The sequence below is a fragment of the Loxodonta africana genome, chromosome 4 (genome assembly GCF_030014295.1).
Source record: "Loxodonta africana isolate mLoxAfr1 chromosome 4, mLoxAfr1.hap2, whole genome shotgun sequence".
In the NCBI taxonomy this organism is placed as follows: Eukaryota; Metazoa; Chordata; class Mammalia; order Proboscidea; family Elephantidae; genus Loxodonta; species Loxodonta africana.
The window spans coordinates 13,028,517-13,044,789 of NC_087345.1; the positions used below are offsets into that span (position 1 = coordinate 13,028,517).

The 16,273-nt window shown below is 44.7% G+C and overlaps 1 protein-coding gene across 3 annotated transcripts in view; it reads right to left on the reverse strand.

Moving 5' to 3' along the window:
- The window catches only part of TNRC6B (trinucleotide repeat containing adaptor 6B), a 300,739-nt gene extending 285,157 nt beyond the window's left edge, over positions 1 to 15,582 (reverse strand). Inside the window, exon 1 of one of the 3 annotated variants that reach the window (XM_064283470.1) lies at positions 15,545 to 15,582. The gene's annotated coding sequence lies outside the window, so the exon portion shown is untranslated. The remainder of the gene's footprint in view (positions 1 to 15,544) is intronic. The other 2 variants (XM_064283469.1, XM_064283476.1) reach the window with 2 other exon arrangements.
- Positions 15,583 to 16,273: the final 691 nt, after the last annotated feature.

Sequence of the window (16,273 nt, forward strand, 5' to 3'; positions counted from 1 at the left end):
ACATGAAGCAAAACATTATAAAACTTCAAGGATAAACAGACAGGTCCACAATTACAGAGAGTTCACCATCCTGCTCTCAAGAACTGACAGAACGAGTAGGTGTAAATCAGTCAAGATGCAGAACACATGAAAAACACAATTAACCAATTTGACCTAATTGACATTTGCAGAATATTCTATCTTACGATAGCAAAATACACATTCCTTTCTAGTACACAAAGGACACTTATCAAGATAGACCACATTCTAGGTAAAAACAAATCTGAATAAATTGTTAAAGGAGAGTCATTCATGCAAAGTGTGCTGGAGAGAGTTAAAACACAGCATGACTTGACACTGCTATCCTTAGAAAAGCTGCTTGCAAGGTTAGCCCTTGGCCGGCATCTGAGAACTTGAATTTCAGGAGTGTTCCCACCACTCTCTAGCTGATAAGGCTGGTTTACTGTGCCTAAACTGTTTGTACAATGTGGCTTATACTGAACACCTGCTTTTCTTCTGGCACGCTAGAAACTAGATATGTGCAAGGCAGAGGGTGCCTACATGACTGATCCCTGATAAAAACCCTGAACTCCTAGGCTCAAGTGAGCTTCCCAGGTAGACAACACTTCGCACATGTTGTCTCGACTCACTGCTGGAGGAATTAAGTGTGTCCTGTGTAATTCACTGGAAAAGACTCTTGGAAACTTGTACCCAGTTTCCTCCAGACTTCACCCCATGTGCCTTTTTCCTTTGCTGATTTTGCTTTGTATCCTTACACCGTAACAAATTTTAGCCCTGAGTATGACGACATTTTGAGTACTTCTAGAGAACCACTGAAACTTGGTGGTGGTTTTGGGGACCCCCAACAAAGTGTGTTCTTGACCACAATGGAATGAAATTAGAAATCAATAACAGAAAGATATTTGGAAATCTCCAAATATGTGAAAACCAAATAACATACTTCTAAGTAATCCATAAGTCAAAGAAGAAATCAAAGTAGAAATTAGGAAGTATTTTTAACTTAATGAAAATGAAAACACAACATATTAAAATTTTTGGAATGCAGCTGAAGCAGTACTTGGAGGCTAATTTCTAGCACTGAACACTTATATTAAAAAAGAAAAACGTTCTCAAATTATAACCTTAGCTTCTATCTGAAGCAATCAGAAAGAAAAGGAAATGGAACCCAAAGTAAGCAGGAAAAAAAGGAAATAATAAAGACCAGAGCAGAAATCAATGAACTAGAAAACAGAAAAGCAATAGAAAAAAAAAGTCACTGAAAACCAAACCTCATTCTTTGAGAAGGATAACTAAATTAATAAGCCTCTAGCCAGACAAAAAAAAAGAGTGAGAGAGAGAAGACACAAATTAGAGATCTCAGGAACGAGAAGAGGACATCACTACAGACTGCAATAATGTTAAAATAATAAGGGAACATTATGAACAAGCTTATGCCAATAAATTCAACAACTTAGATGAAATGGATAAATTCCTTGAAAGACACAACTACCAAAGTTCACTGATGAAGACAGATAACCTTAATAATGCTGTAACTACCAAACAGTTTGAATTTATAAACTTTCCCACACAGAAAACACTGAAGCAAGATGGTTTTACTAGGGAATCCTATTAAACATTTAAAGAAGAAATAATATTAATTGTTCACAAAATCTTCCAGAAAATTGAAGAGAAAGGAATACTACCCAACTCATTCTATGAGGCCAGCATTATTTTGATACCAAAACCAAGCAGACTTTACAAGAACAGAAAACTACAAATCAATATTGCTTGTAAATAAAAACTAATTTTTAATTTTTGCATATCAAAACTAACAGCATTTAAAATGGCGCTTATCCCAAGAATTGCTTGCTGAAAGTGAAGAGGACCTGAAGCACTGATGAAGATCAAAGACTACAGCCTTCAGTACTGATTACACCTCAACATAAAGAAAATAAAAATTCTCACAACTGGACCAATAAGCAAAAAAGAAAAATAAGCAACGGCATGACAAATGGAGAAAAGATGGAAGTCGTCAAGGATTTCATTTTACTTGGATCCATAACCAACACCCATGGAAGCAGCATTCAAGAAATCAAATGGCATATTGCACTGGGCAAATCTGCTCCAAAAGTGTTAAAAAGCAAATATGTCACTCTGAGGACTAAGGTGTGACTGACCCAAAACCAAAAACTATCTGCCGTCGAGTTGATTCTGACTCATAGCAACCCTATAGGACAGGACAGAACTGCCTGGTAGAGTTTCCAAGGAGGGCCTGGCGGATTCGAACTGCCAACCTTTTGGTTAGCAGCAGTAGCACTTAACCACTACGCCACCAGGGTTTCCTGACTGACCCGAGCCATGGTTATTTTCCTCTGCCTCATATGCATGCGAAAGCTGGACAATGAGTAAGGGAGACCAAAGAAGAACTGACGTCTTGGAATTATGGTGTTGGCAAAGAACACTGAATATGCCGTGGACTGCCAGAAGAATGAACAAATTTGTCTTGGAAGAAGTACACCAGAACGTGCCTTCGAAGCGAGAATGGTTGAGGCCACGTCTCACATACTTTGGGCATGTTGTCGGGAGGACCAGTCCCTGGACACGGACATCATGCTTGGTAGAGGGTCAGTGAAAAAGAGCAAGTCCGTCTACGAGACGGACTGACCCACTGGCTTCAACGATAGGCTCAAACATAGCAACAATTGTGAGGATAGCGCAGGACCAGGCAGTGTTTCATTCTGTTGTACACAGGGTTGCTATGAGTCAGAATCAACTTGACAGCACCTAACAACAATACCAGCAATGCGAGGCTGCTTAGTGTTCAAAAAACCAATCAAAATAACTTACCATATTAACAGACTGAAAAAGAAAAACCATATATGATCATTTCAATAATCCAGAAAAAGCATTTGATAAAATTCAACATTTATTCCTGATAAAAATTCTCAGCAAACTAGGAAATAGAAATTATGTAACCTGAAAAACGGCAGTTAGGAAAAACATAGCTAACATCACTCTTAAGGTACAAGACTAAATGTTTTCCTCCTAAGAGCAAAAAAAGGAAGGATGCCCACTCATACCACTTCTATGCAACATGGAACTGGAAGTCTTAGCAAGAATAAGGCAGACTGGAAAGGAAAAAGACAGTTTTATGGCTATCTTTGCAAATGACATAATTGCATATGTAAAAAAAAAAAAATCTACAAAAATGCCACTAGAATGAGTGAAAGTAGCAAGATTTATTTAGTTAGTTCATTACAGTCACAATCACAGCAATAAAACAAATGAAGAGGACATTAATTAAGAAAGTCTTCTAGGACGACAAATTTAGAGAAAGCTTTTTGAGGGTGAGAAGAAAAAGGGATTGATAGCTAGAAACTGGGAGAATATTTCACACAAGGCAAAGCTTTTATAAAGCATGGAGACAAGAGGGGAGAAAACTGTATGGAAAATGGAGAAAAGATCGCATGGGAGAAGGCAAAGATTCAAAACTAGGGAATGTCAGTTGCTAGATGGAAGCAGTAAAGGGGTTTAGCTCAGTCCCAGGTGTTGGGATTTCATAGAATAAGGAAGCACAGGTCAGTAAGGAAGGTAAAAGCAAACAGCATGAAGGGAAACGTTCCTCAGGTAGAACCTAGGAGCAGGACAACTGGAAGAAAGCTATATTTAATAATCCAGACACAGTCTGAGGATAACTTAGAATCAGGATGGAGGCATGGAAACAAAAATGAGAGTGTCAATGTCCAAAGCCAGAGAGAAAAGAGGAGCTAAAAGACTCGACGGTGTTTCAAGAGTCAATGTTTCAGGATTTCAAGACTCAGGTATCGGGAGGCTGAATTATTGATGATGGGACCCAAGACAGTCAATGACTCTTCCAAGGCAGGTGAAGCAGAGGCCCTTTTCCAGCATCCAGAGTTACTTTTCTGAAAAGCATCCTGGATGATAAACCCAAGGTTGGAGAAATGGGAGGTTAAAGGAAAATAAGAGAAAATTACATTGAATATATTAAAAGCCTAGAGAGCATCTGCTTCCAAAGCAGACCTGCTGTATCAGTGCCGGGCCCTGGCTCTGGCGGGTTCAGGAAGCTCAGGGCAGTGTCACAATGTGCTGAGGCAGACTCACAGCTGTACTGGGGGCGGATGGTCCTCTTTATAAAGTTTTAAACTCAGCCCTTACTGGCTTGAAATGTGATGTCTTTTGCATTTTCATTCTCGTGTGGTTTTTGTTATTTCTACAAAAAGCCCTGTCATTAATTCTCTTGGTATTTTAAAAGCAACGTTTTCCCCTTTGGGCCTTGTCTTTCAGCCGTAAACAGATCTCTGTTCACACCAACCCACAGACCCACCTGCATGGATAAAGAAGGAAGCAGTAATGATTGTGTTCTTTTAAAGGGACTGGGCCAAAGTGTCAAATAAAAACATGAATTTTAAACACTTTGATGTAGAAATTTAAAACTCTATTATGAAGAAAAAGGTTGATAAAAGGGTGGCTGGTGACAGATTATTTTAAAATCTGCGGCCCATGGTACAGGGAAGTGGAGGGATTCTCTATTTAGAGGTTCCACAGGGATATACATCTGGGTAAAACATCTCATGATACACCGTCAGCAAGAGTTCCACAGGAGGAAAACCGCCTAGCCCGCTGGAGCGCGGCAGTTCATCTTCTACTTTGAATCTGCTTCTTCCACATCAGAGCCTCGTACTTAGCAGATGCTCATGACATTTCTCCTGACATACTGACCAGCACCTTTCTAAGTTAGGGACCTGGGCCACTGCCCTTTTTTTTTTTTTGCTTTTTAATGAACCAAAACCCAAAAAACCCACATGCCAAAATGGTAAAAACTGTGGTATATTTTAAATGTATCTATTTAACTTATTAATACCTTTAGGAAGAGAATACAATGTATCTATACTAGTCATAAAATCCAGGGTTCATAAAACATGACAATTTGTCATAGGGCACAGATAGTGCAACCCGGTAACTGGAACATGTTGAAAGTCATAACCAGTATCTTCATTCAGTCCTGTGAATTTCTCTGTATGACTGTTAACCCCTACTATCTACAAACCATTCTGCTGAATACCACTGGAAAATCAAAGGAGGATAAACTTCTTTTGAACTCAAGCTATGAACATTCAAGGTAAGAACCCATGACTTTTCCCTCTTCTCTTAACTCATCCTTCTAATGCATGTGCGTATCGCTCCTGCACGCCCGTGGAAGCCATCTGGTGGCCTTGCCCCATCAATCGCCTGTCCCCTTCTCCACTCAAGCAGCTTCCATTTTTCTATCTCCCTGGTCCTTCCTACACATCTTTAAATAGCTTTTTTCTCTTACCTTAAGATGCTGCTGCCTTCTCAACAGCACCCTGCTTCCATTTTCCTCCTTCCTTTCTTTTACGAAGATACTGAAATAAACTATACTAACTGGCACTATTCCCCCCACTACCCGTTATCTTCTTACCCCTTGTAATCTAGGTCAATAAATGAATATACAGAATTCGTAACAATCCACAGCATTATGATGGGTCAATTAGCATCCTCTGACTGTGGTCAGCACTGTTGTTAGCTGCTGTTGCGCTGGCCCACGACTCATGGTGACCCCATGCACAACGGGATAGGACCACTATGATCCACCAGGCTTTTACTGGCTGGTTTTTTAAAGCAGGTTGTCAGGCCTTTCTTTCTGGTCTGTCTTAGTCTGGAAGCTCTGCTGAAACCCATTCAGCATCATAGCGACTTGCAAGCCTCCATGGACAGAAAAGTGGTGGCTTCACTCGCTGGGTCTCCCACATGGAAGACAAGAATTCTACCACTGAACCACCGCTGCAGCTTAATTACTGCCTAGGATGGACCAGTCACTTGAAATTTGCCTCCAAAATTGGAGGGTGCTGAGAGACCAAAGAGGCAAGCAACTCCAATGTGGTGGCAAAGGAGTTTTATTAGGGAGACTTACAAACGAAGCCAAGTCCTGGGTGGCTGCAGGGCCAAAGGAGGCCTCCACAACCCACAGTGGGAGAGCAGAAGTTTTATAGTGGTGGTAGACAGGAGCGGCTCATGCCAGCGGCTTACATAAGAATGCAAACTGTAGTGACCTAGCGGACCACTTGGGGGCACCCATGTTTGGTCTCACAAACCCTGTTTCCCCTTCAGTCCACTCCTTGAGGCTGGCTCTTACAATCTGGTATGTTCCTCCTCTTGTGCCTGAAATGAAGGACTCTATTCCCTGCCGGCCAGGAACAGATACAGATGGGGAGTTGGCCAGGTGCCATGTTGTGCCCATACATGTGTAAGAGATAAAGTTACTGTGTGCCCAGAACAGGGGGAGGGCTTCGCTGATAAGGAGAAGGAACTGAGAGAGAGAAGGCAACCCAATTCCCAGCCTCTTTATCAGAGAATGCTCCGGGCCCAAGGCCTTTACTTAGGCAGCCTGGTTGGGAGGTGCAAAAGCAGACCCTTCCCCCCAACAATCACCTCTTCCCATTCTGAATAAGAACACACTCTGAATATGCAATGCTCAGAAACACCAGATAGCCAACCAAGGTATCTTACAACTGTACATGAAAACAATTCAGTGATATTAAAATGAAAGATACTAAGAGACAGGTGGACTGGGGGAAAAGAGGGTACTACTTCAGAGGAACAGGGCACAGAAAGAGGGATGGAAGGGGACAGGAACAAAAAGAGCTGTTGAAACTAAGGCGAAACAAAATGAAGGAAAATGGGCTAGATTTCTAATTAATCTTCCTTTCTTGAAACTCAGCATCAAATTGGATTAATGCTAGCTCAGTGAACCACCTGGAGACTTAAAGATGTGGAGACCTTCAAGCAGTAGAAATCTTTTTTCCCAGTACACGTACTCAGAGGCCCTTCTGGGTAATCCTTATTTCTCACTTCATCCCTTTCACTGGTTCAGTATCTGGCCCACGTGAGATGGCACCAGCACTTGTCTCAGGTGATCAAGAGGTCACTTTCTTAACTCTGTTCCTAGAGATAAGCTTCAGTGAGTCACCACTGTCTAATTCCACCTGAACTCCTTTGCATGGTGTGGGTAATAAACTCAAGCAAGTATATTAACCACAAGCGATAAGCGCTATTCTGCTTTATGGTGATCTTGACTTGTACTTTACATTTCAGATGCTTTTATGAACTCAAATATACTGAGTCAAATACGTATCTCTAAAATATTTCTTGTTCTCAAATGCAGTGCAAGAGCCTGAGCCTGACGTGTCACAGTTAATCTATAAATCAGCTGCTGCCGATGCCGATTCACGGTGACTTCCTGTGTGTCAGGGGAGAACTGTGACCCACAGAGCTCTCAATGGCTGACTTTTCAGAAGCAGGTCACCAGGCCTTTCTCCCAAGGTGCCTGTGAGCGGACTCTAACCTCCCACCTTTCAGTCAGCAGCCAAGTGCGTTAGCCATTTGCACCTCCCAGGGACTCCCTTATACCCCAAGACCAGCTTTCTAAGTCACACTACTGTGCTAGTCTCCCATACACTAAATATGCTCCTCGCATGTCTGCAAGGCTGTGCCCTCTGCCTGAAACATCCTTTGCCTCTCTGACTCAGAGTGAACGTCGTCTCCCCTGGGAAGGCTTTCGTGACCTCCACCAATTGTGCTGATGACTCTCCTTTTTATCGCCTATCCCGTACCTTGAACTGTCTAGTGTAGTGCCTATTACACCAAATGGCACTCATCTACCTACAAGTCTGTTTCACCTGCTCAGCTGTGTGCTCCTGGGGAGCAAAGCTCTCCTTTCATCATCCTGTCCTCGCAGTCCTAGCTTCCGGCACAGCGCTCAGCACAGGACATGCACTCAAACGTTCAGGGAGATTATAGACATGGGAATCTCTAGCGTACAGCAAGACTTTTAAAAGAATAACCATTCTCATCATTTCCACTAAGGATACTCAAACTCTACAATGGCTAAATGAGATTTTCAGGCAAATTAAAAATTTTTATTACAACATCCTTTCTGTAATCTTAAACTGTTTACCTATTACAAGTAGAAATTAAGGAAAAGATAGAACTCGGAGACAATTTAAAAAAGAAACCCCTCCCTGCCTACACGTATTTATTATACACCATTAGAATAACTTCCCTTATTTCCTTTGAAAAATATTTAGTGAGAATATACCACATGCAGTTCGCTGGGCTAAGTGGTGCTAGATGCTGGTGATACGTAAGTGAACAAAAAAGACAAGGTCTTTTAATTCACGTAGCTATGTTCTAACGGGGGAAACAGATAACATACAAATTAAATGATTACATAATTACAACTGTAGTGTTCTGAGCAGTTAACAGGAGCACATCTAACCTCAGACATGTGGGGGAGATGGAGGAGTCCCTTAAAGAAGTGACATACAAGCTGAGCTCTGAGGACTGAAGAAGCATCAACTAAGGTGGGTGGGGACATCGTTAAGCCCTGGGAACAGCATGTGCCAAGGCCTGTGGGTAGGAAGGAATATACGTTCCAGAAACTAGAAGAGGCAGCAAAGGGGAGTTGCTGCTGTTCTTGTTAGGTGCCAGAGTTGATTTTCGACTCACAGCGACCCCATGTGACAGAGTACAACTGCCACGTAGGGTTTTCTAGGCTGTAATGTTTACAGAGCAGATGGACAGGTCTTTCTCCCGTGGAGCTGCTGGGTGGTTCAAAACCGCAAGCCTTTTGGTTAGCAGGAAACTGCCAACTTTTTGGTTAGCGGCCAAGCGCTTAACCACTGCACCACCAGGGCTCCTTCAGCAAAGGAGAGAGTGGCAGAAAATAAGGCTGGGGAGGCCCTGAGCCACATGTGGTTTCTCTGGGATTCAGGGACGAAGACAGACCAAGTTCTTATTCTCAGGGAATTTACATTTCAGAGTGGAGGTCGACAGGGCCTTTGGGTCTCATTAACTGTTTTAAGTAGGGGAAAAAAGGTGATCAGATTTACACTTGCTTCTTAAAAAAATTTTTATCAATTATAACACATCTGAAGAAATAGGCAGTTCTAAAAGGTTACTGTGGCTACAGTTTCATCAATCCTCTGAAGCAGAAAATTCCCTACTTGCAAAAGAAAAAACTGAGGCTCTGCAAAGCTAAATAATTTGGGGTTATTTACTCAACAAATATTTGAGTGTCTATAATATGGCAGACGCAATACAGTATGAACTTGGGGAGGCAGAGATGAATACAGTACAGTTAGGCTCTCAAGAAACTAACATCTAGCGGGAGAGACAGACCTAGAAACGTGATGTACTACAGTTCACACCAGAAATGAGCAAAAGGATAAGGTAGCTGAGAGGAATTCATCTTCCTATGAAGAATTCACCACTCCACCTTCGTGCAAATGGAGCATTTTCTCCATACTTTTACAGTTGTCGAATTCAGTCATTCCTGAGCTTGGGACATAAGCGAATCTCTGCAATACGAACGGAACCCCAGGCCTTCTGTTAGTTCAGGGCCTTTCCAGTCACCAACTCTGCCGCTGACTCTGAAGAGTACGCATTAACTGTGGGACTATTTCGGGGCTCTTGTTTTCTAACTGCTTTCAGAGCCAGTTTACAAACCACAAAGGAAAATAAGTTTCCTTAAAGTCAAACCTGATTTCGGACCCAGCCTGAAAGCCCACAAGAGTATCTCAGCATAGTTCTTTTTCAAAAGCAACTCTGGGTAAGCGAATCAAGAAAATCTGCCATGTGCTGCTTCGTAATTCATGATCTCTGTTCTCAAAGGACTTACATTTTTGTTTCTAACTGGAAAGATAAAACATATCACATACAAAGAATAAAACAAAAATACAGGTAACATTTGCTCATTCATTTAAAGTATTTATAGGCAGCCTATTACAGGCTGGGTCAGGAGTTCTCCAAGGGATGCAAAGATGAGGAAGACAGGGTCCTGCCTTCAAGGAACTCACAGGCATACTGGGGAAGCTGACAGCAAATCCAGGACAACCCCAGCGGTTACTCAGCTGGTACCTGAACTAGACCATGGAGGTCAGCCTCGGCTGTAACTCATCAGGCACCATTGCCATTGGTCAGTGCTTATCAACTGCTAAGTACTTTAAATATTACCCCTGATTATGATACAAATTGATAAATATTATAAGTAACTGATACATGAAAAATCAATGATACAAAAAAAAGTAATGTTAAAAGGGTTGAAAGGAGATGGTGAGAACTAAGGTTTAGGGATGGCCTTGGGGCCTCCTGAGTTTCTTAGCAAGGAAAGTTAGCATATTTGGATAGGAAGTTGGTTCTAGGTAGAAGAGAACAGTTATCATATGGCCAGTGGTTGGAATTACCCAGATATGGCCCTTTACCTATGTTGAGGACATGGTTCAGGGCTGTGCTGTCCAACATTGTAGCCACTAGCCACATGTGGCTATTGAGCACTTGAAATGCGGTCAGTCTGAATCGACTTGTATGTGAGTGTTCACTACATACCAGGTTTCAAAGACTACACGGAAAAAAAGAATGTAAAATATCTCATTAGTAATTTCTCACATTGATTACATCTTTAAGTACTACTACCTTGGATATATTGAATTAAATGAAATACAAAGTTCACTCCTTTGTTTTTATTTTTTAATGTGCTACTAGACAATTTAAAATTCCACATGTGGTTTACATTCTATTTCCATTGTACAGTACTTGTGCAGAGCTTTAGAAAGCAGGCTAAGGAGTTCAAACCCTCTAGGGTAGGTAGGCAATGAAACATCACTGAAGGTTTTCAAACTTAAGCTGTGTGGTAGATTTGGGAGGGGCAGAAACATATAAACAATGCACTCTTTCAGGAAGATGAGTGTGGGGGCAATATGCAGGGGCAGGCCACTACAGGCATGTCAATGTCAAAAGGCTGACAAATGTCAAAGGGTAAGCAGCCTTAACTGGAAAGTATACAAGGTCCTCAGAAGCCCCATGCTGGGTGGAGAGAGGGGCCAGAAATCAAGAGCAGGCTGGGGCCAGGAAAGAGTAACAGAGTTGCAGGCGTAGACCCAGACTGGATAACCAAGGTGCAATGTTCACCACCAGAGTCGGCAAGCTCAGGCGTGGTTTAGGGTAGACATAGTCTGGTTGGTGGTAATGGCTCTCAGGTGCAGTACAATTCAGAAGGAGAACAGGATCTGTGACCTTTTCCTCAATTTCAGATCTACCTCTACGTGGCAAGCCTCCAATAAAACCAAAAAACCAAACCCAGTGCCGTCGAGTCGATTCCGACTTATAGCGACCCTATAGGACAGAGCAGAACTGCCCCACAGAGTTTCCAAGGAGCGTGGATTTGAACTGCTGACCCTTTGGTTAGCAGCCGTAGCACTTAACCACTACACCACCAGGGTTTCCAAGCCTCCAGTAGTGGGATCAAATTCCAGAGAAGGCTGGGAGGAGGTAGGCAAGGCCACTAGAAACTACAGGCTAGGGGACGAGAGCAAAAGCCCAGGCTCACACCACAGCCAGCAAATATTTACTGAGAGTCTGCCCTGTGTCAGAGGCTTGCCTAGGCTCTGGAGACGGGTGAACAAAACACAGCCCCTGGCCCGGGAGGAAGACTTTAAACAAAGCCAAAATGCACATCATGCGTTGTGGGGAGAGCTATGAAAAAAGAGCAGGGGCTTCAAGAGACCTCAGTGAGGGTGGACGGGGGCAGTGGGACGAGCTTGTAAAGGAAAAGTCTCTCTGAGGAAGTGACAATTTAATCTGAACCCTGAAATGAGGTAGGCAAAGACTGGGGGGAATTGGGGAGAGAAGAATAGTCCAAGTTGGAAAAGGCTTGGGTGATTTGAGAAACTGAAGGAAAGGCTGTTGAGTCAGAACATCAAGGGCGGGGGGGGGGCGGTCGGGGAGGCAGGTGAAAGAGAAGACTGGAGAGGCCAGCATAGGCCAGATCATGTCTAGCCTCACAGGATAAAAAATAAAATCCCTAACTGGCCTGAGTACAACTGGAAGCCACTTAAAGGTTACGACCAGGGAAGCAGTGCAGTCCTTAAGGAGTTCTAAGTGCTGCCAAGCTGGCAGCAAAGGGGCAGGATATCGGGTCTGAGATAAGAGAGTTTATTACACATCCCTCCAAGCGCTCCAGGCCAGCGCTGCCAGCTTAGCAGAATGAGGGCACCCACTGGAAAATCTAGAGAAATCTAATGGAAAGGCTGATTTGGGAGGCAATGAGTTAACTTTACACATGGTATGAAGTGAATCATCCCTGCAGGTGAATATGGATGTTGTTTGGAGTACAGAAGACAGGTTAGGGATGGATATGCAAATTAGTATATACAGGGGTGACAGGTAGTTTACGCTCCAAAAGTAAAAGACATTTCCATGGAGTAGAGAAAGAAAAAAATAAAACAAAATTGAAAAAAAAAAAGAAGCCTAAGACTGATCCTTAGTGTTGATTTACTTCTGGGACAAAAGATAGGAAAGGAATGCCCAAAAAAGTAAAATTAAAAAAAAAAAAAGGACAGAATGATGTTAGAACAAATTAAGTCAGAGAATTAAGAAAGGGATAACCCCAAGGGATGCCACGAAGGAATTTTTGGGGGTGATGGAATTGTTCCGTACCCTGATCCTGGTGGTGGTTACAGGAATCTATACGTGTGCTGAAATTCACAGGACGGTACCCAAGTTCATTTTATTGTATGTTATTTTAAAAATATAATTAAAGGGTGGGGTAGGAATAGACTCTAAAGGATTGACTGCTGCAGGGAGACAGAACAGGATGAACCCTGAACAGCTGTTCTGGGAAATTTAACCATTAGGTTAACTCGTAACCTCGGGGAAAGCATCAATGGAGTGGTGAGGATGGGGGGAGGTAGTGAAGGATAGGAGGCAGTCAGCGCAACCTCCTCTTTGAGAATTCTAAAAGGGAAAGGACAGAAGGGCACAGCAGCTCAAATAGACAGAACTTGCCAAGACCCCGTGAGTTGTTCCATTTAAGTATTCTCTAGAATGCATTTTTGCATATAAACTATTCACTTTCTCATTGTCCCTGTTAAACTACAGCTACATCATTCAACTACTAAAATGAACCCGAAGTCCTTACATTTTAAACTTGGCTCCTTCGTCAACAAACATTTACTGCATCCCGACCGTGTCACGCATGGTGGTAAATACAAAAACGAGTAACACCTGGTCCCTGGAAGTGCACACAGGATTTACGACAACAGCAAGGTACTGGAGGGGAGAGCATAGGCAAGAACCTATGAAAACTTTGACCGAGGAACTAAAAATGCATTTTTAATTTATTGTTATACAAATCAAAGTGGGAGGAAATAAAAATAAAGCTTAGATTTAATTTATAAAAATGTTCTTAATTTCTAAAAACAAGAGTTAGCTTAGTTTAGCATTAAATTCCTAAGATAGGTATGACATAAAAATGTTCTTAATTTCTAAAAACAAGAGTTAGCTTAGTTTAGCATTAAATTCCTAAGATAGGTATGGGCAACCTAATAATTGGTGGCATTCCCCTTTTCTGGTCCTGTTTACTTTCAGTTTCCTTTCTTCCTTTGGATAATTTGGCAGGCAAAATGGAACAAGTACAAGCTTCAAAACCAGACAGACTGAACACTAAACCTGGGCCCTTGAACTTACTACTTGTATACAATAATAGTTGTAAAACTGTGTAACAATAATGTTGCCTATCTCAAGGTTTGAAGTGAGAATAAGGGATAAAAAGGAAAACAAGCTGGTACAGGGTAGGCATGCAATAAACATTAGCTTAATGCAGTTAAGCACCCGACCACTAGCCAAAAGGTTGATGGTTTGAGCTCACCCAGAGGCAACTTGGAAGACAGGCCTGGAGATCTGCTACCAAAAGGTCACAGCCTTGAAAACCCTATGGAGCAGTTCTACTCTGCACATATGGGGCTGCCGTGCATTGGGATCGACTCGATGGCAACTAACAACAGCATTATTACTGCTATTTCAACAAATGCTTTGTTCTGATTTTAAAACATTTTATGTGCTTCCATTTCAATCAGGGAAAAAAAAATATTTTAAAGGGCATGCCATTTATATGCTACCCTAGGAAAGCAGCTTGGGAATTTCTTCTCCTTAAGTCCTATCAGAAACCACTCTGCTCAAACAATAACGTTTGGGACAAGACTTGATAATGGTCAATAACTAAGAAAATATAAAAACATTATTATCATCACTGAGTCCCAGTTTGGACAAGCCAGTCTGCTTTGTGTTCTGGAGACTTACGAATGTGTCTCAGAGTAGGGACACGGTAAGTTCATTCCCCTCCCAACGGATGCCTGCAATGATGTTGCACGCTGCGCAGGCAGAAGACAGTAAAGTTCTGCTCAAGAGACCTTTACACGATACTTTTAAATAGACAAATACAGTTCCAAAGCCAAGATCCTTGATGCTTCCCCGATAGGAAAACTATCACCTTACTGAAATTTCCCACAATGACGAAGGGAACGGCTCCCATCATTCAATTTACACAGATGCCAAAGTACCAACTAAAGTCGGTTACATATTTTTTTATCCTTAGCTGTTAGACAGGGGGTCCTAACAAAGCCTTAATCATTGATTCTCGGTTTTATTCACCGACAATGGAGAAAGACCTCTCGCCAACTTTTGCACAGTTTTGCTTACACCAAAAACAAATGACCAACTTGAAATTCACCTTAACCTTCGCCCAATCTCTCGCTCAGAAGTTAATGGCCAAAAGATACATGTGAAAACAAGGAGTCTGAAAAATGTCACACTGCTAACCTGGGCCCACAGAATTAAGCACAGGCTGGTCCTTAGGAAGCCTGACAACAGGCTGCCCTTACTGGCTGTGGCTCTAGCTAACACAGTGCATTGGGCTGGATGGGACATTCAGGCTGTCAACCAAAACCCGTGGCCGTCGAGTCGATTCCGACTCATATGGGCTAACAAACTCGTTAGCTAGAAACTAAAGGGCGCCCGACCGGGGGAGATAAACGACAGCGCCGGGGCCGCTGTTACTCCTCCTGCTCCTCGTTTCCCAGTGGAAAGTCTGACTCGCCGGCCGACACGCAGGGCTGGGTGGGGTCAGGGGGCCGGATCCCCCGCCCGGGGTGAGCTTGGGGAAGACATTCCCTCCTTCTCCATCAGGGCCAGGTCGTCCGCGCAGGGACGCCGAGCAGGACGGGGAGGCTCCGAGGCCTGACACCTCCCCCGGCCAGCCCGGGCCTCGGCTCCCAGCCGCCCGCCAGGCTCCCCTCCCGGCCCCGAGGCCCCCGGGACGGGAAGCGACCTCGACGCCGCCAGCCCACCCGGAAGCCCTCCCCCGGCTCCCACCTGCCGGCGCGTGACGCCAGGGCCGCGCGGACGTCCCCCCGCCCCGCCCCGCCCCGCCCCGCCCCTCGGGGAGCGCGAGACCTCGGCGCGCGCCCCTCGCTCAGACCCACCCGCCGGCCGCCCCCGCCGCCCCCGCGCGCGCCCTCCCCAGCCCGTCCCCGCCGCGCGCGCGCCCGCGGGGACACGCACACGAGGCGCCTCAGCTTGACACCCGGGCGCCCGCGCGCTCCCGCCGCGCCCTCGCCCACCCCGCCGCCCGCTCCGACTGGGCAGCGCACGGGGGAGGGGAGGCCGGCCGCGGCCGTCGGGCTCCACTCACCGCCGAGCCGCTGCCGGCTCCGAGTGCGCGGCGTTCCGCTGTGAGGCGTTGCGAAGCGCGCGGCCCCGGCTCCTCTGCAGGCTGTGGAGGCGACGTGGTAGGGAGACTGAGGGTTGCGGGGGTCACTCCCTCCCGCTTCACCTCCCAGAAACACGGGGACCCCAGAAACTAAAAACAAAATAAACAAACTTTCCCCTCCGCCTCCCTCCCCCTAAACCACAACACAAACACTCGGGGGCCCGCCCAGGCCGCCACTCCATTGGTCGGAGGGAGGAGGCTTTCGGCTCTCACTGGCTGGTTTTGTGCCCGTCAAGCTGCAGTTCCGCCCCTCCAATGCCTTGCCGCTGCCGTCGCCCCTCATTGGTTAAGTGCTTCCCGTTTGACGCGCTATGATTGGCTGAGATGCCTGCGCCAATCACTCGGGGACACACCCCCTCAGCATCCGAGAGGCCGCTTCCTCGGTCGCGGGCCGAGCGAGACGAAGGGGAAACTAGAGCATGATGGCGGCCGAGCTGGCTTGGCGCAATCGTCATCTTTTTTCTTTTTTTTAGATCATTAGTGCCTCTCCCTCGGGCTGTCTCCCCCCTGCTCCTCTCTTCATCCAGTACTGACTAATAACGGAATCTAAAGGTGCCGGCTCCTTGATTTATCCCCTCCGAAGTGCTGAGTGTGGGTGGGTAGTGCGTCATTGGGCTGGCAAGATGTCACTCCCGAGTCAAATCTTAAAAC